Source organism: Alligator sinensis, unplaced genomic scaffold (genome assembly GCF_000455745.1).
Source record: "Alligator sinensis unplaced genomic scaffold, ASM45574v1 scaffold900_1, whole genome shotgun sequence".
Taxonomy (NCBI): Eukaryota; Metazoa; Chordata; order Crocodylia; family Alligatoridae; genus Alligator; species Alligator sinensis.
Genome location: NW_005842882.1, coordinates 838 through 24,157, shown reverse-complemented (window position 1 = coordinate 24,157; position 23,320 = coordinate 838). Strand labels below are relative to the sequence as shown.

The window sequence follows — 23,320 nt, the reverse complement described above, 5'->3', positions numbered from 1 at the left end:
GTAGGGAATGAGTCAGGGTCACGCTCTGGAGCTGGGAAACTTTGACCCAAGGACAGTGCTGTGAGTGACGTGCTACAGATCCCACCCCCAAGCATAAATCCCTTCAGGCCTGGACCTCAGCTTTCTGGCTCTAGGCAAGTCTAGTGCAGGAGTGAAATATCAATGTAACTAGCACCCTGACCAGACCTTACAGCTAGTGAAGAACCCGCAAGCCCTTGGCTTCCCTAGGCTTACAAAAACAGGTGTGCCCTACCTGTATGAGCAGAGAAGTCTGCTGCTGCCAGCTGCCACGAAATCAGTTATCTCACTAGCACCCTGACCAGAAAAAGAGACTTGGGGAAATATCAAGAAAAGGAATGCAAATGAGATGCAGTCAGCATGAACACCGCGTGCCTCCAGGGGCTGGGGGGGCGCAGTGGCCACCTGCAGTGTCAGTGGTGCCTTTTCTCAGAGGGTGCACCGCCATGCTCAGGGGGTGCACATGCACCCATGTGCACCCCCTACGCATTGCCAATGGTAGCAAGCGACTACAGCCCTCTGCAATATCCTCTGTCATACTCGTGCTGTCAATTCACTATGAATTGGTACATACCCTCCTGAGTTCCCCTCCGAGGTAGGTAGTGAGTTGCGCTCAATCTGGAACTGAGGAACTTTGGCAAAAAGACAGTGCTGGTGGGAGTCATGTGCTGCTACAGATAACCCTGAGACTGTGAACAATCCCTTCAGACCCAGTGCTCAGCTTTCTGGCTCTGGGCAAGTCTAGGGAGGGAAGGAGAGCGTGACAATCCCTCGAGTGGCCTAGGGGTTATCTACAACACACAGACCTCTACCCAGTGTCCTGCTGTACCTTGAGACTGACACTGGGTCTTGCTCATGGGAGACTCCTCTGTGCTTAGCAAGATTCAATCTGACCAGCACCCTGATCAGACCTTACAGCTTAGTGGAGAATCAAGAAGCTCTTGGCTTCCCTAGGCTTGAAAAAATAGGTGTGCCATCTTTATACCAGCGATGAAGCCTGCTGCTGCTAGCTGCCACAAAATCACAGGACAAACTGTTAAGTTCAGAATAGGTTTACTGCATAAGACAGAAAAACACAGGACAAAGATTCCACTTGCAGACAGGCAAACAGAAACCAAACTGAAACACCGCACTGCTGCCTTCTAACTTGAAACAGCTTCCAGGTGCCTTTCCTGTTTCAGTCACCAATCGGCCCACTAGCATCTTGGCCAGCAACCTCTTGGCCTTGGAGGTCTTGGGCAGCAACGAAGAAAAAAGCCTCTGCAAGGTGTAAGGCAGAGGTGGACAAGTGGGGCGAAGAGCCTACTACCCAGACCCTGGAGGTGTTGCCAGCAACCAAGAAGAAAGCCCCCGCAACTCAGAAAAGAAACTCAAGCCTCAGCTTCCTTTGTGGAAGGCCCCACCTGAGCCCTCTGCCACTGCAGTGGTCATAGCTCCCGAGCACAGCTGCAGCAATGAATGAAATGCATCTGCAGAACTTGTCCAGCTCGTGCTGATGCAGGAGGTAGGGAGGGTTTTCCCCAGCAAGAAGCTTTTTCCCAGTCAGAAGACATGTACCCCAGTCCAAATTTGCTGGGACATGGCCACTCTCCAGTGTGAAGACTATATGAAATGGGCCTGCAGAACTTGTGCAAATCAAGATGATGCTTGAGCCAAAGCCAACGAAGAAACCTCAGCTTCAGTGGTTATATCTCAGGAGTACAGCTTCCTTTGTGGCCAGCAATAATTCCAAAGTTGCAAGGGTGTAACAGAGAGATGTACGGCAGAGGGGAGCAAGTGGAGCAAAGAGCCCGCAGGCCTGGGCCTACTACCCGGACCCTGGGAGGGAATTTGCCAGAGGTCTTGGCCAGCAACCAAGAAAAAAGCTTCTGTATTTGTGGCCAGCAACAATCCTCTAATTACAATTCCATAATATGCTCATTAGCAAACAGGGCCAGCAACCAGGAGGAGGGATAGAATAAAATGAAATGGATCTGCAGAACTTGTGCAACTCTTACCATACACAAGCTGATGCTTGGGCCAAAGCCTGCAAAGAAAGCCTCTGCAATTCAAGTAGTATACAGAAGAGAAGCCTCAGCAGTACTTGTAGCCAGCAACCAGGAGGAGGAAGTAATACAAGTTCAGTAAGGGTAATATGTAAAGCAGAAGGGTATATATCTCTTCTGTATGGGAATAGAGGGACTGAAGGAGGAGCTTGAACCAGGAGGTGGACATTTCCTTCCCCCCAACCGCCCTGCCATGGGGAAAGAGGCAGGGAGGGCATATAATCACCTGCCTTATGCTCCCTATCTGCTTTCTCATCGTAAGGAATCGAACATAAGTCTATATCATATATTGGTAATATATATGTGGTGGAGGTCCAGGATGTGTGTGATGTGTGCAGGGTAATAAGGCAGATCTACCTGCTTAGAAATGCTGTAATAAGGAATTGAACTGTTACAATTATTATTGACCATTAATAAATCATCATTAACATTACTATTACTACACACTCTTAGTAATATACTACTATTGGAATTAATAGTATTATTGACTCCTATTATTAATATTACCTGTTATTACATTATAAGTCTATACAAGCCAGGATGAAAGTCAACTATAATTATAACGCATAATAGTTCAGTTCTTGAGAGAATCCTGAAGTAAGTGTTGTCATCCTCTTCCTCTTCTCTTTCTTCCTTTCTCTTTCTGCCTGTCACACCAACAGGGTGTGGCTGTGGCTTGGGGTGCTGACTGAGACCCTGTGGCTATGGGGACTGTGAGTAAGTGGCTGAAGGCTTCCAAGGAGCTAAGCCTCAGGATGAGAGGTATTTTGGTTATTCTGCCAGTGTGCTTAGAGTTTTTGTTCTAGCCAGTGGGCTTATTCTTTTGTGGTGCCTACCAACAGTGGACCAGATATGGACCGATTGGGGAAGTTTGGAGGTCTCATGAATCATGAGCCTGCCAGGGACAGGACACAAGCTGCTGCAGCCTGAGAGGGCGAGAACCAGGGCCAGAGGCCCAGCGGGAGAGATGGCGAGAGAGAGAGAGAGAGAGAGAGAGTAAGCCAGAGACAGGGCCAGGGCCCAGCACCTTAGAGGGGCAAGACCAGAGCCTTAGAGAGGTCAGATCACAGCCCTAAGGGGGCAAGACTAAAGCACAAGAGGGGTGGAGGTTGATAAAGGCAAAGAAGCCTGAGCCCAAGAGTTGCAAAGAGTGATCAGGCCTAAGGGGCCTGAACAGACTTATAAAGGTAAAGAGGCTTGAGCTTAAAATGTAGCAGAGAATAAAAGTTTAAGAGACCAAAAGAGACTGGAGGTGAGTCCCCACTATTGAATAAGAGGTAACATCTGTGAGCCTGTAGTGGAGGTTGGAGGCTGTGAACATCCCATAAGGCATTTGGTGTTCTGGGAGACACATACAGGTCAGGAGGGCCCGCTTAATATAAAGGATGTTGTAAGATCATAGGGGTTTATAGAGAATCCGTGAACAGGTATCCAGACCAGGGGTCACTCTAGGACCCTTGGGAGCAGCTTCCCTTTTCCTACATCAATTCTTCTAACAAAGGTGTGACAGGAGAAAAAAAGGGAGGGCACCCTAGAGCTGGAGCAGAACAGGAGCCCTGTGGCCACCAGGACGTGTCACGGCTGTCCCTGGGGCCCAAGTCCTGTTACACATTGGGACCCTGCAGCAGTGGCAGGGGCTGGTGTGTACAGACACAGCTTGGGTTTGTTGTAAGAGGGAGAGATCACCTAGGTCCGAGAGAGGGAGAGAGGGCTGAGTTGAGGGGAGTCCTCCACGGTCAGAGAGACCAGTTAGAACAAAGCCAGAGACACCCACATGATCATCTGCTGGGCAACATCTAATGCCTGGCTCAGGGGCACAGTCTGAGTTGGCCTGAATCAAACTTGCAGCATAGCATAGGCTGGAGGCGGAGGCAGAACCAGGGCCGGATTCTGTCCCCAGTGAATGAGGCTGGTGGGAAAGTGAAGACTGGGGTCTCGGTATCAGCATCGAAAAATGACACCAGCCCCTCTGCATAGTCCAGACAGACCCGCACCCTGCTGGGCTCCTGGGGCAGGTGCACACAGGTGGAAGTAGGTGCAGTGAGAGCCTGGATTTGATTCCCCCACCAGTGCAGCACACCCCAAATCCCCTCCTTGGGGCTTATGTTGATCTCTCCCTTCCTCCTTACAGTTTCTCTGGCAACGCCCAGGGCCCAGCCATCAATCTCCTCCACGTCCACCTCGACCTCCCAGTAGTGTCTCCCCCAGGTTAATTCTTCACGGCCCAGCACAAAGGACTCAAAGTCAAATCTCTCAGGATTGTCAGGCAGATCCTGCCTTCTGCCTCCCAATGTCACACTTTTCTTATCTGCAGACAGGATGAGTTTGGGATGAGCTGTGTCTGGATCCAGAGTCACAATCACTGGAAGAGAGAATTGCAGCATCAGGACAGAGCCCAGACCTGGGGCAGACGGGGCCGTTCCTCCCCCTCCCCAGCAGCCCCGTCTTGCCTGGGACCATCCTGGGCCCCAGGAGCTGCCTCTGCCCTGGGCCCTGGAGTCTGAGCACAGACGGCCCTGGAGCTGGGAATTTGCTGCGACTCGGGACAATCCCCACGAGAGCTTACACTTGGCGTATGGCTGTGGTACATCCCCACTTCTCTTCTCCAGGACAGACGGCAGAGTGTCTGGAGGGGAAAGGGGCACAGACATAACACTTCCTGCTGTCGGGCTGGTAAGGACATTGCAGCCCAGGTCCCACCTCTCTGACCCAAGTGCCTCAGACTGAGCAGAGATACTGGAGTGGCTCCATCTCCACCTCAGCTACCAGCACCTGCAGCTGTTGTAACCTCAGAAGCTGCCTCTGCATTTCCCTGCCCCTCAACCGTGGCACCATCTCTGCTTGGAGATGATGTCCTGCTTTTGCAAGGGAGCAGGACATCAGAAGCATAGCTTCCCCCTATCTGTTTGACCTGCCCCTCCCTACTTCAGCAACAGGTGGAGGCCCTCCCAGTACAAGCTGCTCCTGTGGGGGAGGGAGAAATGGGAGGGGAGATTTCTCCTTTCACTACAGCCCACTGCAGACAAACTAGCTGGGTCCATATTTCTGAAGAAGCCTTGAATTTGGAGTCTCTATTTTGGATGCCAACCATTGAGCAACCAAACCCTGGCACTCAGAGGAGCTGGGCTCCTGCAGTTCCCACTGACTCCTTGTACAGCTGCGAGTGACGCAGCCCAGAGCACAGCCACTGCCTGGCTCTGTTTTGGGGAAAGACTGAGAATTATCTGGCTATATAGGGGCCTTAATACTTTCTGACATCACGGGGTGCATGAACGTACCACATTAATGCCTGGGCTCTCCTACCTCCTTTCAGTTTGTGGGCTCTGTGCCGTTTATAAATAACTTGGTTTTCAGCCAATAGACCAGAGCCCATCTCCTCCCATGGCCACAGACACCCCTCTCTGCATCCCCTCCCACATCCCTTCTCCGTACCTTCGAACTTCCTCACAGTCTCTGTCAGTGCACAGGTTGTCTGGCAGAAATCCTGGAGTCTCCTTTCCAGCTCAGAAGAAATGGGCACTGGCTGTGGGATCTCCCCTTCTTCACACCTGGGGAAACCCATCTCAGGTGAGTGAATAACTGGCAGAACTTAGTGCCATTCCCTGCTCAGCCCTGCTCCATGGAGGTGCAGCACAGGCAGTGGCAGTGCTACTGTCCCTCACATTGGCCCATTCAGATGTTTTTCCCCACCTTGGTCACTGCTGACCTGGGTAGAATCATGACCAATGACCTAGCAAAGAATGGCCCGTATTGCACGCCGAAGGCCCAGAGCCAGCCAGGCCTCAGGGGAAGAGACATCTCTTGAAGGGGTTTTTGGTTAAAAATGGTCTGTCCAACAGGATGGATGACTCCTCAGCTTTGGAGAAATGCTCCTCTCAGGATTAACTTAACTGGAGAAATTTGCATCCTTCCCCACCAACTACACCACTGAGCCCTGGGGAGGTACCAGTCTACTGTGCTCTGCAGCCACTTCCCAGCATCAGCCCATGTGAGAAGGAATGAAGTGGAGCCACGTACCTGCTCAGGGTCTTTCTGATATCCTAGGAGGCAAAAAGAGACAATGTGATTTGCCCATGTTACACCCTGGCGATCTTAGGGAGGCATTTGGAAACAACCACATAAAGAAGCACTATGTAACCTCAAGGGCTAATGACTGGCTGAGCTGCTGAAGCTTTTCCATCTGTCAAGGTTGTGTCTGTAATTTTTCAGAGATCAAGAACTCTTATGTCTGTGATGTATGTACAACAGTGTTGGGCAAAATCTGGCCTCTGGGCAGGATCCAGTCCAGCAAATGACTGGATCTGGCCTGTGACTTCTCTCGCAGCACTCCACATGGGTCCAAACCCCACCTAGGGCAGTCAATGCTGTGATCCTGCCTGCACCCACCAGCTCCAGCCCTGGCCAGTGAGAACAACTTCCAATGGGCCTGGTCGTGGTGTGACTGCAGCTGCCTGGGTGTCAATGGCTTCTCCTCCTGCTTCTCCTCCTGTTTCGCCCATCTGGGTGGGGAGGAAGCTTCATCCAGGTGACTCCTGCTCCAGCACACAGGGCTCTGGCTCCAGCTCCTTCCCACCCACTCTTCAGCCACTCTGCCACCCTCAGGTGGCTGCTCAGTGCACCAGGCGGGCAGAGTTGGTGCAAGGCAGCCAGGAGCTGAAGCCAGACCCCTATATGCTGGGGCAGGAGCTGTCCAGCAGCAGCTTCCTCCCCATCCGAATGGCCACAGCACGGGCAGGAGGAGGAGGTGCAGCAGATGAGGGCAGCTGCACCAGGAGCAGCCCCGCTGGTAAGCTGTGAGACTGTGGGTGTGGGTAGGAGCACTGCATGGGCTTCCTCATGTGGGGCTTTGCTGCACATATCACCTGTCTCTTGCCTCCCTGCCCCCATCCCCAGCCAGCTCCCAGGCAGCACCTTCCCACCCCCCGCCCCTACATTCCCACCTACAGTGCAGGGGCATAACAGGGAGAAGTTCGCAGCTGTGCCCTGGGCCCAAAACCTGCATGTCCCTGTCCACAGAACCAGGGCTCTGCCCCAGCCCTAACACCACACTGGCCCTGTCTCATAATCCCAGGATCTCCATGGAGACCCCCTGGCACCCACAGCTGGGCAGGGGGAGATCTGCATCCATGGATAGGGCCAAAATCTTGGGGCAATGACAGTGCTGGTCTGGAGGCTAGGGAAGAGTCATGATCCACTCCCTGCATTACTCTGCCTGCAGAACTTGTGTCTGTCGGAGGGGTGTGCAGGCAACAGACCATGGCTCTACGCAGGGCTCCCACACCACACCGCCACCGCCCCGCAAACCCACCCCTGGGCCCAGCCTCAACCGCCCATCACACTCCTGAACACAGCCCACCCGTGGCCCCATTCTGCAGAGGGAGTTTTGGTGAGTTGTTCCATGGGGAGAGGAAAGTGCTGACCTGGGCCACAACAGCTCATCAAAAGTTCCTATGTGGCCCATGGTGTGACAGCTGAAAATTATGTCTGTGTGATAAAGGTGCTTGCTGAAGGCTCTATGAAGATTAGACCAAGTGTTTTTATGTATTTGTTCAGATATTAGGCTATATGTTGTTGCTAAGAACCTAATTAAAGTCAAAGATGTAGTAAAGCCTTGTATAAAGTAAAGCCTAGTAAATTTAGCAAAGCCTTGAAGTAGTAAGGCCCTGTGGCATAGTTAAAAGTAACCTTATCAAAAGAATGCAAGGCTTGTACCGCTATTGGTCAGTCTAAGGACAGCTGAAATAAAAAGAATCTGAATAGCTGTAAGTTATCAGCATAGCTCAGAAGTTATAAATTGGCTGGCACATCCGGAAATCATTTAGAAGGAAGATACAGCTTTGTGAAAGGGACTAATTAGCTGCTGGCCTGGATCAGTGGGCCCGTGGATCTCAAAGAGCCCAAGGACTGAATACCAGGGTCCTTCCCGGTACCTCTCAGAAAGCACTGATCAGGGACGCCTGACTTCCCTGAGCTTTGCAGAAGAGAAACTTGTTGTACATCAGGCAACAGAGGGGACTGCCAATAAATTGCCTATGTGAATTATTATTGTCTGTCTGTTGTTTGTTATCCGTGTGTAGTCATGTTTTTTGTTAAGTTAATAAACCTTTCTTACCTTTCTACCCTTGACCACACTCTCAATCCCGACCCCTCCGCTGGCAGTTGGTACACATGGACCAAAATCATTTCCCAACCCTGACATACTCGGTCATCCTGTGGTCTCTAACTGCTGGACTCCAGGAGTCAGCAGGCTCCCTTCCCAGTACAAGGCTCTGGGCTGTCTCCAGCCCAGTCTCACCTGCAGGAACTCACTCGCTGGCTGCTCAAACTTGCTCTCTCTCTCACAGATCAGCAAACTGAGATGGGAAATCTTCTCAGACAGTTTGGTTCCCTTTTCTTTCTGCATATTCGCAACTTCCTTCTCCAGCTCTCCCAGCTGGGCGAGTAGGAGTTGCTCTTGTTCCTGTAGTACCCGGTGTAGTTGCTGAAACTCGGACAAAATCTTCTCTCTCTCAGCTCCTGTCCGTTTCTGTAAAACGACAACAATTAAGTGACACCAGCACAGGCCCGACTGTACAGAGGGCAGATTCTTGGCAAAGCCCGAGGCACTGGGATAATATCCTTCCCCCTGGCTGATATGCAGTAATAGCATTTGACATTAATATATTTTAAGGGGAGGTGGCCATGCTGGGTAAGACCAGTCAGAGATTCGGAGTGAGGCACTATCACTACAGCTGGCAACAGCTGGGGACTGGACACAGAAGAAGCAATTGAAGTTGAATCCAGACAAGACAGAGGTGATGATGGTTGGCAGCCCTCCTGGTTTGTGGTGAATAATGAAACCACTCATTGATGAGGGTGACTAGGGGCCAACACTATCTGGTCTGGATCTAGCAATTGTCATCCATGTCCTTGTAACCTCAGGCACAGACTGCAGAAATGTTCTTTCTATGGACCTGCACTTGAGCCCCATCCAGAAGCTGCAGCTGGTGCCAAACAAGACGGCCTCCTTTGTGACAGAGGTGGGTTGTCAGGAGCACGTTGCTGCAGTGCTCCAGAGTCTGCTCTGGCTTCCACTGTGTTTCTGGGCGCATAACATGATGCTGGCTTTGACCTCTAAGGCCAAACTCAGAGCCGGGCATACTTCAGGCACCCACTTCTTCCCTTATGCCCCACTATGATCCCCAATATCAGGCAAGAGCAGCTTCCTGCAATGACCGCATATACACAAAGCTTCTTTGGTGAAATCACGTAGGAGGTAGCTCTGGGTAACTGCTCCTCAGCCCTGGAAATCCCTCCCATTGTGGTCCCAAGACACCTACCAGATACTCCTGGGTTTTCCTTTCTCCAGCCTGTTTCAATTCCAAGAGGTCTTCTCTCCTTTCCCTCAGAGTCTTCAAATGGGCCTGATGTTTTTCCTAAAGCAACAGAAAGGATTTGAGCCATTTTATGTTGATGAGCAGGAGGAGGGGGATGCATGTGATGATTTCAGTGGTTTAGTTTGAGGGGTGCTAATGAAGAGATTTTTTTGGCCAAGACTCTAGAGCCCCTTGCAGACCCAAGTATGCTCATGACACTGGAGATACTTGCAAAGTGCAATCAATTTCTGGAGCTGGGGAGGGAACTTCAGGCCACAGGCATCTTTTTTGGGCCTGGTCCTTGACTGAATTCACAGAGAGGGAAACAAACATCTCGGAGCAAGACTCTTGAAGGTTTGTTTCTGATAGAGCCGACACGGCCTGAGGGGTTCAGCCTTAAAGCCTCTGGTAAATGTACTGCCTGGACAGAAGGGGCGTAATGAGAGCAACTCCATTAGCATAGCTGAGGTGTGAGGAATGGTAGGGTTCACTCCAATGATGCTCTAAACTCTGCTGGGAGGCAGGGTAGATATGCACCTTCACAGAATAAGTAAAGAAGATATGATTATAGAGCACAAGACTTTGTGAACTCAGGTGCACTTCAAGAGATGCTATGAAAGGACTGCAGAAGGCAGAGAATATGAAGGAGAGAGAAAACAGAAAAAAACAGACAAGTTGGGGTTGGGGAGAGAGACAGAGAGAGAAAGAGATGGAGAAGGGGCAATGATAGGAGAAAGAAAACAAAAGAAGGGAAAAAAAGGAAACGAGCAGTAAATCCATAATGTCCTGTTACTCCCTTGTAGAACTGCCGACGTTCAGCTCAGCTCCTCCTGTGGAGAAGATCAGATCATATATACCAATTAAGGATATTGTTCTTAAATGTCATGACAGTGTACTTATCCAGCAGAGGAAGGACCAGCAGATGTGGCCCCCTGTTACAACTCAAAAGACTGGTGCACGGTTCTAATTCAACTGGATCAAATTCAAGAAGAAAAGGGCAGTCTTGGTCTTGGGACGTAATCATTGCATGCAGAGAAGCAACTGGCCAGGCTGCAGTACTGCAAAGCAGTACCAGGGGGTTAGAGTGGACCATAAACTGCTTATGAGCCAATCATGTATTCCTGTGGCAAAAACCCAGCAGCATCCTTGGAGTGAGCCATCCCTCCTTTATCCTGATCCAGGAGCCAGCTTCCTCACAAAGGCCAGTCAGCATTTCATTCCAGCTTCCTGCCCCTTTATTTTACATGCGGGCAGCTTGACCCCATGGCAAACAGAGCAAGAAACAACATAGACACGTGTGCAAACAACAAACAAAAGTAAAACTTCTGGTCTTTCCTCAGACCTAGAGGGAGAGGAAAACCAGGCTCTGTGCTTTTCCCTCAGCCTACCAGCCTCTGCCACAGCACTGCTGCTGTCACTGGTACCTCCTCCTCCTCATCTCAGCCACTCAGGAACTTTTAACTTAACTACGCTACCGCTCAACTATGCTATGCTACAGCTCTGAAACCCAGACTCTGTGCTTTTCCATCAGTGTACCAGCCGTCACCACTGCCACCACCAGCACATCCTCCTCCTCCTCTCCCCATCAGCCGCCATCCTGGGGAATTTTAACTACCTAATGGCCAGACAATCATCCCTGCCAGCTGGCCCAGAGCTTCCAGGCAGGCAGCTATTCCCTCGAACCCCTGCACTTGGGCTTCAGCCCCTGAGCCGTGCACCTTGTTACAATCCTCCTGCTGCATTAAGAGCAGTGGTGCTTGCAAATCAAGGGAAGTGATTCTTTCCCTCTATCAGGCACCGGTGAGGCCTCACCTGGACTATTATGTCTGGCATTGGGCCCCACACTTCTGGAAAGATGTAGGCAGATTTGGAAAGAGCCCAGCAGAGATTAGGTGGAACTTTCTGACCATGAGGGTGGTTAAGCATTGCAACAGGCTACCTAGAGAAGTTGTCAGATCTGTACACCTGGAAATTGTCAAGAGCAGGTTAGACAGGCAACTGGCTGGGATACTTTAGTTAGGTCTGATCCTGCCCTGACCTAGGGACAGGATAAGATGACCTCATGAGGTTCCTTTCATTCCTACCGTCATATTATCCTATGGCTTTCCATAACGTAATCCAAGAAGGAAACCACGAAGGAATCACACTCGAGTACTTGGGCCCCACTGAGTACCACTGAGGAACAACTGCATCCAAAATCTTATGTAGACCACACAGACCAAGGGAATAGGGTTTGGCAAAAACTAAAGGTACCCAAAACCCTCGACAAAGTGACAGCCAAGACTGACTTTCTAGTACCAAACTGGATGATTGTTTGTTAACCCACAGGGCACTACAGAAATCACCAAGTAACAAGAAAGCAACTCAGAGGCAACTGAAGGGCTAAGGCTGAGAAGAAAGGGAGATCAAACACCCTGAAAGACTCATAAAGACTCATTTACCTACCTCAAGGCAGAAAGGCTTGGAAAAAGTGAGTGGTAAAAGCCCCCTCCAGAGTGATGTGCTAGTAATCGCTCCTCCGGAGAGTGCTGCCAGGCTGAGAATACGGATCGTGGAATTTGCTATCTGCGATGGCTTATGGCTTTTTTTTAGGAGGGAAGATGCAGTGATATGCAAGATTAGGCTTCAGAGGCAGTCCCGTGTAACGGAGCATGCGAGTGTGGAACTGAGAGGTGAACCCTGGAGACCAGGAAAGGGGAAGGGTCCAGTTTGAAACAAAGCTCCAGGACTGTTAAGAAGAGGTTTTGTGTCTCACATTTAAGAGCTTTTTTTGTCCAAAGAACCCCTAGAGATCTCTACACACCCAATTAAATGTTGTAGCCTGTTCCCTACAAGGGAGGCTCCCCACAGCAGGTCACACCAGCACCTAAGAGAGAAATGACTGGTGGAAGGAAGAGTGGGAAGAAATGATCCTGCAATTAAATCTAAAACTGGTGCACATTAGCCAAACAGTGGTTCCTACCTTGTACTCCTCAGCGGCCTCCTCTAGGGGAACCACACTGTGAGCTCGGTGCACCCAGGATCGGTCGCACACCACACAGACGGGGGTTTCATCATCTTGGCAGAACAGTTTCAGAGCCTCCCCGTGCTCCCCACACACTCGCTGCCCTCCGGCTCCCTCGGCCGACCGCACGCTCAGGCCTTTCACTAGCTCTACTAAATTGCCCAGCTGCCTGTTTGGGCCCAGGGTCCTCTGGGGAAAGGTCTGTATGCACTGGGGGCAGGTGACGTCTGTCTCAGCCCCCTCCCAGCACTGGGTGATGCAGGCTCGGCAGAAGTTGTGCCCGCAGCCCATGATCATCACCGGATCCCTGAAGAAGTCCAGGCAGACGGAGCAGGTCGCTTCATCCCGGAGGTTTTGTACAGAGCTTGCAGCGGCCATGGCTGGGGGCAGGGAGGGGGGAGGGCTGGTTTCACTTCCTGGGGCTCAGGCACAGGTGCAGACTAGCAGCAGCTTCTGAGTTTCCCTTCCTGGAATTGACACGGAGTGCAGGCTGACCTGGCAGGAGTCCACAGGCTTCTAGGTTTTGTGTCTGTTCCAGTTTCTGGACATGTCCTCTTTTTGTCATCCTCAGATCTCTTGCTGGGATTTTGGCAGCTCATCTGGGAGGGGCGGGGAGGGGGGAGCTATGCCTGCAGGAGAAGCTGTCAGGCACCAGCTGGGGGGCGGAGGGTGGGGAGGTGCGCAGAGTAGCTGTCCGCAGGGTCCTAGCACCTACCAAGTTCACTGTAGTTTTTTCAGCCTCAGCAGAGACCTGTCCTAGCCAGAGATAGATTAAGATTTATTGGGACCCTAGGCAAACACAAAGTTGAGGGCCCCTTCTAGAGGTGGACTGACAAATCGGTCACGTATTAGACTGGCACTGATAAAAGGAGTATTAACATTATCAGCTTTCGGCTTTTCTTGGCCCATGTAGCCAATTAATGTCACCGATACATGCCACACGTACGGCCAGGAATGCAGCCGGGCAGCCTGGAGAGCAACATCTGCCAGTTACACAGTGAGGGAGGAAGTGGGGCAGGGGCTGGGGGCACCCCTGCCCCAGCCCTGGGGCAGGGAGTGGGACGGAGCCATGGGCGGCTCATCCAGCAGGGCAGGAGGGGTGGGGTGGGAGTGGCTCCCCACTGCTGTGCACACCCCTGGGGCAGGCATAGGGGGAACGTGCGCCCCCAGATTTGTGCGCAGGGCAAAAGCAGGCTGCCAGCTGCAGGCTGGGCTGTGCCAATCTCGTCCCGTTGGGTGCTGGACCAGGGCTGGGCTCAGGGCGGGCAGGGGTGGTGCTGGCAGGGGTGGCTACAGGGGGCCATGAGAAATTTTGGGGTGGCTGTAGCTCCCCAAGACCCCCCTGCCACTGCTCAGGGCGCTCTGTGCAGGGCTCCTGAGGGAAAGGGAGCAGGGCGAGGATACCCCCAGCAGGGGCGGTGCTAGGGGAGATTGGGGGGCTATAGCCACCCCAAAATTCCCTGTAGCCCACCCCGTGGCCCCTCCTCTCAGTGCTGCCACTGCCACCCTGCACAGCTGAGCTCAGCCCCCCACCAGGAAGAGGCTGGCACAGCCCCTGGCCCCGAGCCCACAGCGGTAGCCTGACCCAACCCTGCACACAGATTCGAGGGGTACAGGCCCCCCACGCCTCCCACGGTGGTGCACACAGCAGCGGGAGCCACCACCACCCCACCCCACACCCTGGATAAACTGCCCGGGGCTCTGTCCCATTCCCAGCCTGGGATCACATTCAGCACTCTGGCTGGGCAGCCCCAGCCCTGCCCCTGCCCCACTCCCTCACTGTGGGGGCCCCCATCTGCCCACCGCCCCTTCCCCCCACTCTTACCTGCAGGGCACTGCTCTCTCCAAGCCACATGCATGGCAGCACCTCTAATACTGCAGGTTCCTCCCCCTCCCACCCCAACGTGACACCACTTTTGCCTCCCTGCTGCTGATTAGCTGAGGGGCCCCAGGGGCCCCATGGCTTGCTGCTGACCAGCTGGGAGACAAAAATGACACCAGGTTTAAAACCATGGCTTTCTTGCTGAGGAAGAGCAAGCCACAGGCAGGGCCTCTACTTGTCCCGGGCCCCTGGGGTTGGCCCTGCTGCCCCATGTATTAATCTGTCTATGGTCCTAGCACCTGCCTTTTTCTATCTGTTCCTCTTGTAGCAGCATCTGATCGCCCTGGGGTATGGGCCTGCAACTTGCACTGGGCACTGGGTTGTAGGCAGTAGCCCACTGTGGGAAAAAGGTTGCAGGGGTGGGACAGCCAGGAGATGGAGGGAGCAGGGGGCTGTGGGGTGGAAGTGAGGGGCACTGGCAGGGCCAGGGGTCTTCAGGTTAGGGTGAGGGGCAGCGGCAGGGCTAGGGGGGCTGTGGCTTGGGAGTGAGGGGCAACAGAATGGGCAGGGCCAGGGCACCATCATATCATTGCCCCTCACAATCATCTACCCAGTGTGCACGCAACGGGTGTCCTCTTTCTAGAACTGGAAACATGGTAACTCTAGGAAACATGGAACTCATGGAAACATTTAACTCATGGAAACATTTTAACTCTAATTAAAATAATAATTAAAATTATTATTTTAATTGTAATAATTTCAGCAGGTCTTAAGCTGAAACTCAGTCTAGCTCCTGCCCCTGGATTCTCTGGGGAAACCTGTTGGTTCTCTGTACACAGGCAGTGATACTCAGTGCACAAAAAGCCCAGAAACCCCGAGCCTGCCCATAATCCCCCGGTGCTTTGCTCTCCTCAGGCCAGTCCTGCCCAGGAACTCAATGGGACAGTCCCTGGCACAGAGGTCAGCAGGGGCACGAGTGCTTGCAGCATCAGACCCTGGAGGATGGCTGCCCACAACTCTTCCCTCAGCACAGACGGATGAACGGCTGCTCCCCACAGTGAGTATTCACACAGCCATCGCCAATCTGCCCTAACAGCACCTGTCAGGATCCAGGCCCCTTTGAACTGAGCACTGAACACAACAGCTAAGGGGGGCCCTGCCCTGCAGCTGGGACAGTCTGATGGGTAAGGATGGAGCAGGAGTCTGGAGGACAGATGACAGCAGCAGGAAGTGAGGTGGAAGAGTCCGTGGCCAAATTAGTGCACAAAGTTTGCTGTGGGGAGTGTGGGGCAGAACCCAAGAATATCACCCGCCCCTTCTTAGTGGAAGAAGAAGGACCCAGAGAAACCCCTCACCCCTCAACCACTGCAGAAATAGGCTGTGCCATGGAGCAAGTCCCCCTGGAAACAGCAAGTGCCCAGAAAAGCAGCCTCTCCACCAGCTGCCTGGGAACGGGGCCCTTTCATACCCCCTGATGTGGCAGAAGAGAAGGAAGAGCTCCCCTGTGCTGTAGTGCTGATGAGCTGGTGTCTCTGTAGGGCAGGGGGGAAACCTTTTGTTGGTGCAAGCCGCCCTTTGCAGCCTGGCCCCAGGGGCAGGCACCAGCCCCTCCTCGCTGGAGTGGCGAGCTGCCTGTGCTCAGCCTTGCTGCTAATCCTCAACCCCATGGCCAGGAGAAGGGCACATGCAGCAGAGTTGGAGCTGCAGAGGGGATGTGCAACACCGTGCAGCTCTATGCCACCGATCCCCCATGCTGCATGGGACCTCGGCAGGCAGGATTGGACCTCTTCATGAGCTGGATCAAGCCCACTCACCAGTCACAGGCTGCCAAGCCCTGCAGTAGGGTGTTGACCCCAAGATGTGTCTGGGAGCCAAAGAAGCTTCCAGGAGTCTGGACCACCGAAATCAAGGGCTCAAGGAAAGAAGTATTTTTTTAATTCTGAAATACAGCTAACATAGAAACAGCAAAGCAGTACGTGTGAGGCATGTCACGTCAATGCCTTAAAAACAACAAAATGCTCTTTTACCTTAAGCAATAACAGGATTATTCATATGACAAAGTAATTAATAATAAATATTCTAAGGCCTAAAATAGTGCTTCCCAAACTTTTCCTCAGCGTGACCCTATTTTTTCAGCATGAGCCTTCACTCCCCACCCACAGCCCCCCCCCCTCCCCAAGTACCCCAGGACCAGGGCCCACAGCAGGAGGCTGTGGCCACAGCGGAGTGCAGAGCACAGCTTCCCCCGCACCCACCCCACCCCATGCCCTCCCCCGTGGGCAGTACTGCGGGAGCAGAGCCTGTCGGAGCGGGGGGAGGACGCGGGCTGCCTGCTGCAGGCTTGGGGCTCCCTGTCCTGCAGCCCTCCACACAGGGGCTCGACACCCCAACTGGCAGGACCCAGCATGGGAGGGAGGGAGGGTGCGCTGCACCATACTGCCCTGGCTGCCAAGCTGAGGCACTCCCAGCTCACCCGGCAACAGTGTGGGCACAACTCCGCGTTGCCCCCACTGCCATGCCTCACCTTGGCAGCCACAGTGGTGTGACACTCCCTCCCACAATGGGTCCCACCCGCTGGGCTGCAGAGGTGGCTCCTGCCCGGAGCTGGTCCGCAGAGCCCAGCTGCTGCCCTGCACCTCGCTGTGGGTGCAGAAATCTCAGGGGGCACATTTATCACGATGCCATCCACTGATGTTGCAACCCCATTTGGGATTGCAACCCCAAGTTTGGGAATCACTGGTCTAACATCTTAATAGCCTCCAGCAGTTGGAATCCCTGATCTTGGTTTACCTGCAGGTGGGAAATTCAGTTCAAAACTGAAAAGCAACACCTCTGAGGCAGACCTGAGTTTTTATACTTGATTTTGTGGGCCAAATGCAGAAGCCTGCTGAAGCAGTTCAGTGAACATATAAATGTGCTGAATAGGTTTTTCATCATTAAAACTGACATGGAGTTTGTCAAACATGTCAAATCTTGCTTGTTGTCAGGTAGCAATGCCTATATTTAATCACCTACAGCACGGGTAGGCAACATTTTTTGGCCGGAGTGCCGAAAAAAAACACAATGTCTACCTTGGAAGGTGCCGGAGTGCCGACATGCTGGAGCCCAGAGCAGCTGTTTGCAGCCTCCTGGCTGCAGCCGGCCCAAGGAGCCCAGTCTGCTTGCAGCAGGGCTTGCCGCCTCCCAGCCACCTGCTGGGAGCAGCCTGGGCTCCGTGGATGGCAGCAGCTGCTTAGAGGCTGGGCTGGTGGTGGGGTGCCAAGCAAAATGGCCTTGTGTGCCATGCTCGGCACACATGCCAGGGGTTGCTGACCCCTGATGGAAACCCTAAACAAGTCTAACTGCTAATAAACTAAATGAACCAGGCGATCTTGAGCCAAATTCCCTTCTTAACCTGTCTTTCTCTTGGCTTCTGACTTCCTTGTCCCTCTCCTGCTCATTTCCCCTGCCTCTTCATCTCTTAACAAAGATCTAGTCAAGCAGATAGAATCAGATGCCAGAATGTGTCATGAGGAAGCACCTGGGCCCTAGCATAGCTTACAGGATGATGTTTCTGTTTGTAATAAGCCCTTACACCTAGCACACAGCTCATCCTGAGTGAACATACATGGGAGCAGGTGCATGAGGTACAGTGTGATGGAGAAGCCAGGAGATACAGACCCCTCCCATGGGTGCAGCAGAGCCTGGAGAGAGCAGGAGAGGCCCACACCAAGACAGCCATGGGGATGCACAGAGATGTCCTGTTTTTGCAAGGGAGCAGGACATCAAAGGTGTAGTAGTCCTGGGGAGGCACAAGTCCACTGTGGCCTGCAGCCCCTTCCCATCATCAGCCTGTGTGAGGAGCAGAGAAGTGGAGCCACGTACCTGCTCAAGGACTTTCTGATATCCTACAAGACAAAGAGAGACCCGCATGGCCCCAACCCAGCTCTGTGCTTGATACATATCAGCAACAAATACCCAGTATTTGGATGGCCCCACTTCTAGTAAACCCACAGCTGGAGCAAAGACACCCAGATGGGATTACTGCCCACTGGCCACTCACTGTCCAATGTCAGACTCTCTGACAATTCACCATCTCCTTTCATATCATTGCAGAGCAGCAGGAAAAGTTTTATTCAGAGCTCTGAGCCATGTGGCGAGGGGGCTGGATGCCTCACAGTACCCTGGTGCTCTACCTCCTGCAACCATGTGGTTTGTGAAGAATAGAGGAACAGAGGAGCAGAAGAAGAGGAGACCTGGGGAAATACCAAGGAGTGCAAATAAGGTGCAGTCAGGGACTACAGCATGCTGCAATATCTTTTGTCATACTCGGGCTGTCAATTCAGCACAACTTAGCACACACCCTCCTGAGCTCCCCACTGAGGCAGGGAATGAGAGTCAAGGTCACAGTCTGGACCTGGGGAACTTTGGCACAAGGACAGTGCTGGGAGTGACGTGCTACAGATCCCCCCAAGCACAAATCCCTTCAGATCTGGCCTGCAGCTTTCTGGCTCTGGGTGAGTCTAGTGCGGGGGGAGTGGGACAAACCCCAGACTGGCCTGGAGGTTATCTGCAGGACACAGACCTCTACCCAGTGTCCTACTGGAAATTGAGACTGAGACTGGGTCTTGCTCATGGTAGACTCCTCTCTGTGTGGCAAGACTTAATCTGACCAGCACCGTGATCAGACCTTACGGCAGGGGCAGACAATTATTTTGACTGGAGGGCTGCTTAATGAGTTTTGATGAGTTTCATAGATTTCATAGACATCAGGGCTGGAAGGGACCTCGGAAGATCATCAAGTCCAGCCCCCTGCACAAAGGGCAGGAAGTCAGCTGGGGTCATAGGATCCCAGCAAGATAAGCATCCAGTTTGCTCTTGAAGGTGTTCAATGTAGGCACTTGAACCACCTCCGGTGGCAGGCTGTTCCAGACCTTGGGGGCTCGGACAGTAAAGAAATTCTTCCTTATGTCCAGCCTGAAACGGTCTTGTAGTAGTTTGTGACCATTCGACCTCGTCATCCCTTGGGGCGCTCTGGTGAACAAACGTTCCCCCAGATGCTGGTGGTCACCCCTGATAAACTTGTAGGTGGCCATCAGATCACCCCTGAGCCTGCGCTTTTCCAGGCTAAAGAGCCCCAGGGCTCTCAGCCTGTCATCGTAGGGTCTGCTTCCCTGACCTCTGATCATGCGCGTGGCTCTTCTCTGGACTCTCTCAAGCTTCTCCACATCCTTTTTGAATTGTGGAGCCCAAAACCGGACGCAGTACTCCAGCTGCGGCCTCACTAAGGCCGAGTACAAGGGGAGAATGACGTCCCGGGATTTGCTTGAGAAGCATCTATGGATGCAAGCCAGCGTTTTGGTCCCTTTACTAGCTGCAGCATCGCACTGCTGGCTCATGTTCATCTTGTGGTCAATGAGTTGTTGAGGGCTGAAAAGGTAGCCCCGCTCCTTGACAAGTACTCTGCCCCCCAGTCACCCTCTTGGGACTGGAAGTCCTGCCCCCAACCCCTAACCCTTGTCACTGGAAGTCCCTCCCTTGGCCCCTCATAAATATTCCTTTTGGGAGGGGAGGGTTGCCATCTTGGAACTGGAAAAAACCCAAATGATATATTGAAAGTCAAACACCTACTATAACATATTTTAATTTTAGCAAAAAAATATTTGTCATGATTTTTATTTGTGTAGTTTATATAGAGGTTATTGCATAATATCTCAGAAATAAAGTCTTACTCTTGTATATTATGTGCAGAGGGTGCGGGGTGTGCCTGCACTGCTGGTGCTCCCTGCTACTCATGCACAGCCCCTGCACTCGCCAGGCATGGGAGGGTAGCTGCAGCACTGGAGGTGACTGCTTTCCCCATTGGGGCTATACAGCACAGGAGAGAAGCCCCAGGAAGGCACCTGGGCTGTGGGGGTGTGGTGGGATGTGGTGGGTATATGTGGGTGTGGGTGTGGCAGTGTGGGGGTTGTGTGTGTGTGGGGTGTGGGGGGCAATTGGGGATGTTGGGGGGTATATATGGGGGCCCCTCATTCCCACCCTCGTGAGTGGAAGGGCTGCATGGGGTACAATTAATTGGTGGGCACCCATGGGCTAGATGAAATTGCCTGGCCAGCCATATTTTGTCTGCCCCTACCTTACAGCTTACTGGAGAACCAAGACACTCTTGGCTTCCCTAGGCTTGCAAAAATAGGTGTGCCATCTTTGTCTGAGTGGTGTAGCCTGCTGCTGCCAGCTGCCATGAAACCACTGTTCTCACAAGATAAACTGTACGGTCAGAACAGGTTTACTGCATAAGGCAGAAAAACGCAGGACAAAGATTCCACTTGGAGACAGACAAACAGAAATCAAACTGGAACACTGCACCCATTGGTGACACGTAGGGGGGGCACACAGGTGCATGTGCACCCCCTGAGATTGGCAGTGCATCCCCTGAGAAAAGCACTGCTGGCACTGCCAGTGGCACCTGTGGGTGGTTGCTGCTCTCCACCCCCCATCTCCCCCTCACCACCGACACCAGCCGGCGGCATCTGCAGGCCGTCCCCAATCAGTCCCCACTGACCACCGGTCGGTGCTTGCCACCCCACCCCACCTCCATCACTGACAATGCCATGGCCGCTTGGCCCGCCTCCACTGCCGACACCTCTGCAGCTGCCTGCGGGAGTTCCCTGCTTGCCGCTGCCATGGCCCCACCACCGACACCGCTGTCTGCAGGCAGTCACTGTGCCCCCCAGCCTTCGGGGGCATGCGTCTTTCATGACCGCACCACTGCCTTCTAACTTGGAACAGCTTCCAGGTGCCTTCCCTGTTTCAGTCACCAACCAGCACATTAACCCCTAGGAAGACCCCACAGCCTTTCCCTGGCTGGGTCTCCTGCTTCATCCAAAGATTTAAGTGACCCCCTCCAGCCAAGGAACTACTTCTTAAATCCACAGTCTTGTCTCACACTTCATCTTTCCTTCATTCAGCTCTGTCTTCTTCTTCTTTCGTATGATTTTAGGAGCACGAGCTACCTTCACAGTTTTAATTCCAAATTCCCCAGCCAAACCAATGCCCTGCTGGAAAGTGAGTGTAACTCCAGGATGTTGCCCTCAAACATGTCTGGGGCAAGATGTTATTATGTGCTCCATGGTTCAGTCAGTGTTTCCACAGTCACAGCCAGGTGAGGTTTTTAGGCACCACTTGTACATCAAGTGGCCACACTGGCCATGTCCAGTGCATATACTATTAAGGGTTGTCCACATGCTCCATGGAAGGCTGAAACCCAATTGTTGGATTGGAGACACGCTGTTTATTTGGGAAAGTGTTTTATGTCCAAGCTTTCCTCCACGATTCTTCAGTGTTGTGATATAGGAGGTGCTCGGTTTGTGTCCAAAAAGGTTTTTGTGATATGTGATGAGTTGGGAGATCTTGAAGGTTTCTGTAGCTAGGAAGGTCCTGATTACTATTGATACACATTATTTCTCTGTATGTTGCTGCATCTCATTGAATAGAGGGAGGAGTAATGTTTGAAAGTACTGGTAGCCACTGCACTGGAGTTGATATCTAAGTTCCAGAGATAGTCCTCATTACTGAGCAGAGTTGTGTATCAATGAGTTTGGTATGTTGACAGAAGCCCAGAAAGGTGCACAATATTCAGCTATTGAGAAAGCCCGGGCTATAGCAGGAGTAAAGAGGATGGCAGCTTTTGCACCACAGCTTGTGCTGGTGAGCTTTCGGGTGATGTTCGTTCGTGCCTTTGTTTTCAGGGCAGTCTTTTGGAGGTGCTAATGGTAGGGTAGGGAGCGGTCAAGGGTTACCCCAAGCTAGGTAGGAGTCAGGTCGTGATGCACTTCTTCTCCACAAAAGGTGACATTGAGGGTGTTGTGCGCCTTGTGATTGTCAAGATGGAATGCGGTGACGATGGACTTGGTTGGACTTGGTCATAGTCTCCACTTATGAATGGGTTGGATGGTGATAGCCTTCTTGTGGCCCACCCTGTTTAAGCAATCTCTTGACTTCTTGAATTCCTTGCATGTTTGAATTTTCTTAATTCCTCAGCCCACAACTAGTGTCACTGACATGGTGACCAAACACCTTCAACTGGCCTCCCGGTCAATGGGACACATTCAGCTCTTGAAAACATTCCACATCTTCTCTTCTGACATCTTTCCAGCTGCCTCACAGGAACACGAACACTAACACATTCCTCTTTGATATGGACTCAGCTACTGGTGAGCAGAAGCCCTTAATCTCCAAGTCTAACCCTGGAGCTGAACACACACAAACATATTCACAAGAAAAATGCACATATGGTAGCTTGGTTTTAGTTGCTTATAGAGACCCAACTTGGAGGATGCCTGTAAAATGACCCCCTGCAGACCTGGTTACCCTATGGCAGAGAAGAATGGGGAAATCCATGTGCTAATACATGGCACCAAGGAGCCAGTCTTATCCTGGGAAATATGTTGGGAATCTCCTCTCCTCTCCACTCCACTCTTCTCTCCTTCTCTCCCCTTTTCCTTCTTTCTCCAGCCTCTTTCACTGTCTGTTTCATCCATCACTTTTGCCCCAGCCTCAGTCCTTCCTCTCTGTGTCCCACACAATCCCCTGCTCCATGACACAGATCAGGCCCCACAACTCTTCTCCTCCTTTCCACAGAATTCTCCAGTTAGTGAACTTAAGTTTTAAAACAAAAAACCTATTTTGTCTTTCTTCTGCTGGTCCCTCTGCCGACACCTGGGCTGTCCCTGCCTCGCCACCACTGTCAGCCCCCAAACAGGTCATAGCACTTTGGACAGGTGCACCCACAAATGACATTAAAGATGTATCCTGCATTACTGGTCAGGCCTTCGGTGGCTGAACTCCCCTCCCACCCCTAGGCATGACACCAGAAGAATCGTACTAACTCTTCAATATGGATAGAGGAAAGGGGTTTGGGTCCTGCTACCAGAGCTGTTGACTGGAAGATCAAGCTGCAACTCTACTGCACAGGGCTGTATTAATTGCTCAAAGCAGATGGGAGCTTCCAGCTTCCAAATCCTACTTCATTAATTCTCTGTCCCAGAGGCAGTAACAGTTCTTGTGTCCCAACCCCACAACTCTTTTGCTCCCATCC

At 52.3% G+C, this 23,320-nt stretch overlaps 1 pseudogene; it reads right to left on the bottom strand.

Moving 5' to 3' along the window:
- LOC102369503 overlaps nucleotides 1–13,020 on the bottom strand; it is a 29,325-nt pseudogene extending 16,305 nt beyond the window's left edge.
- Between the last annotated feature and the right edge of the window lie 10,300 nt (nucleotides 13,021–23,320).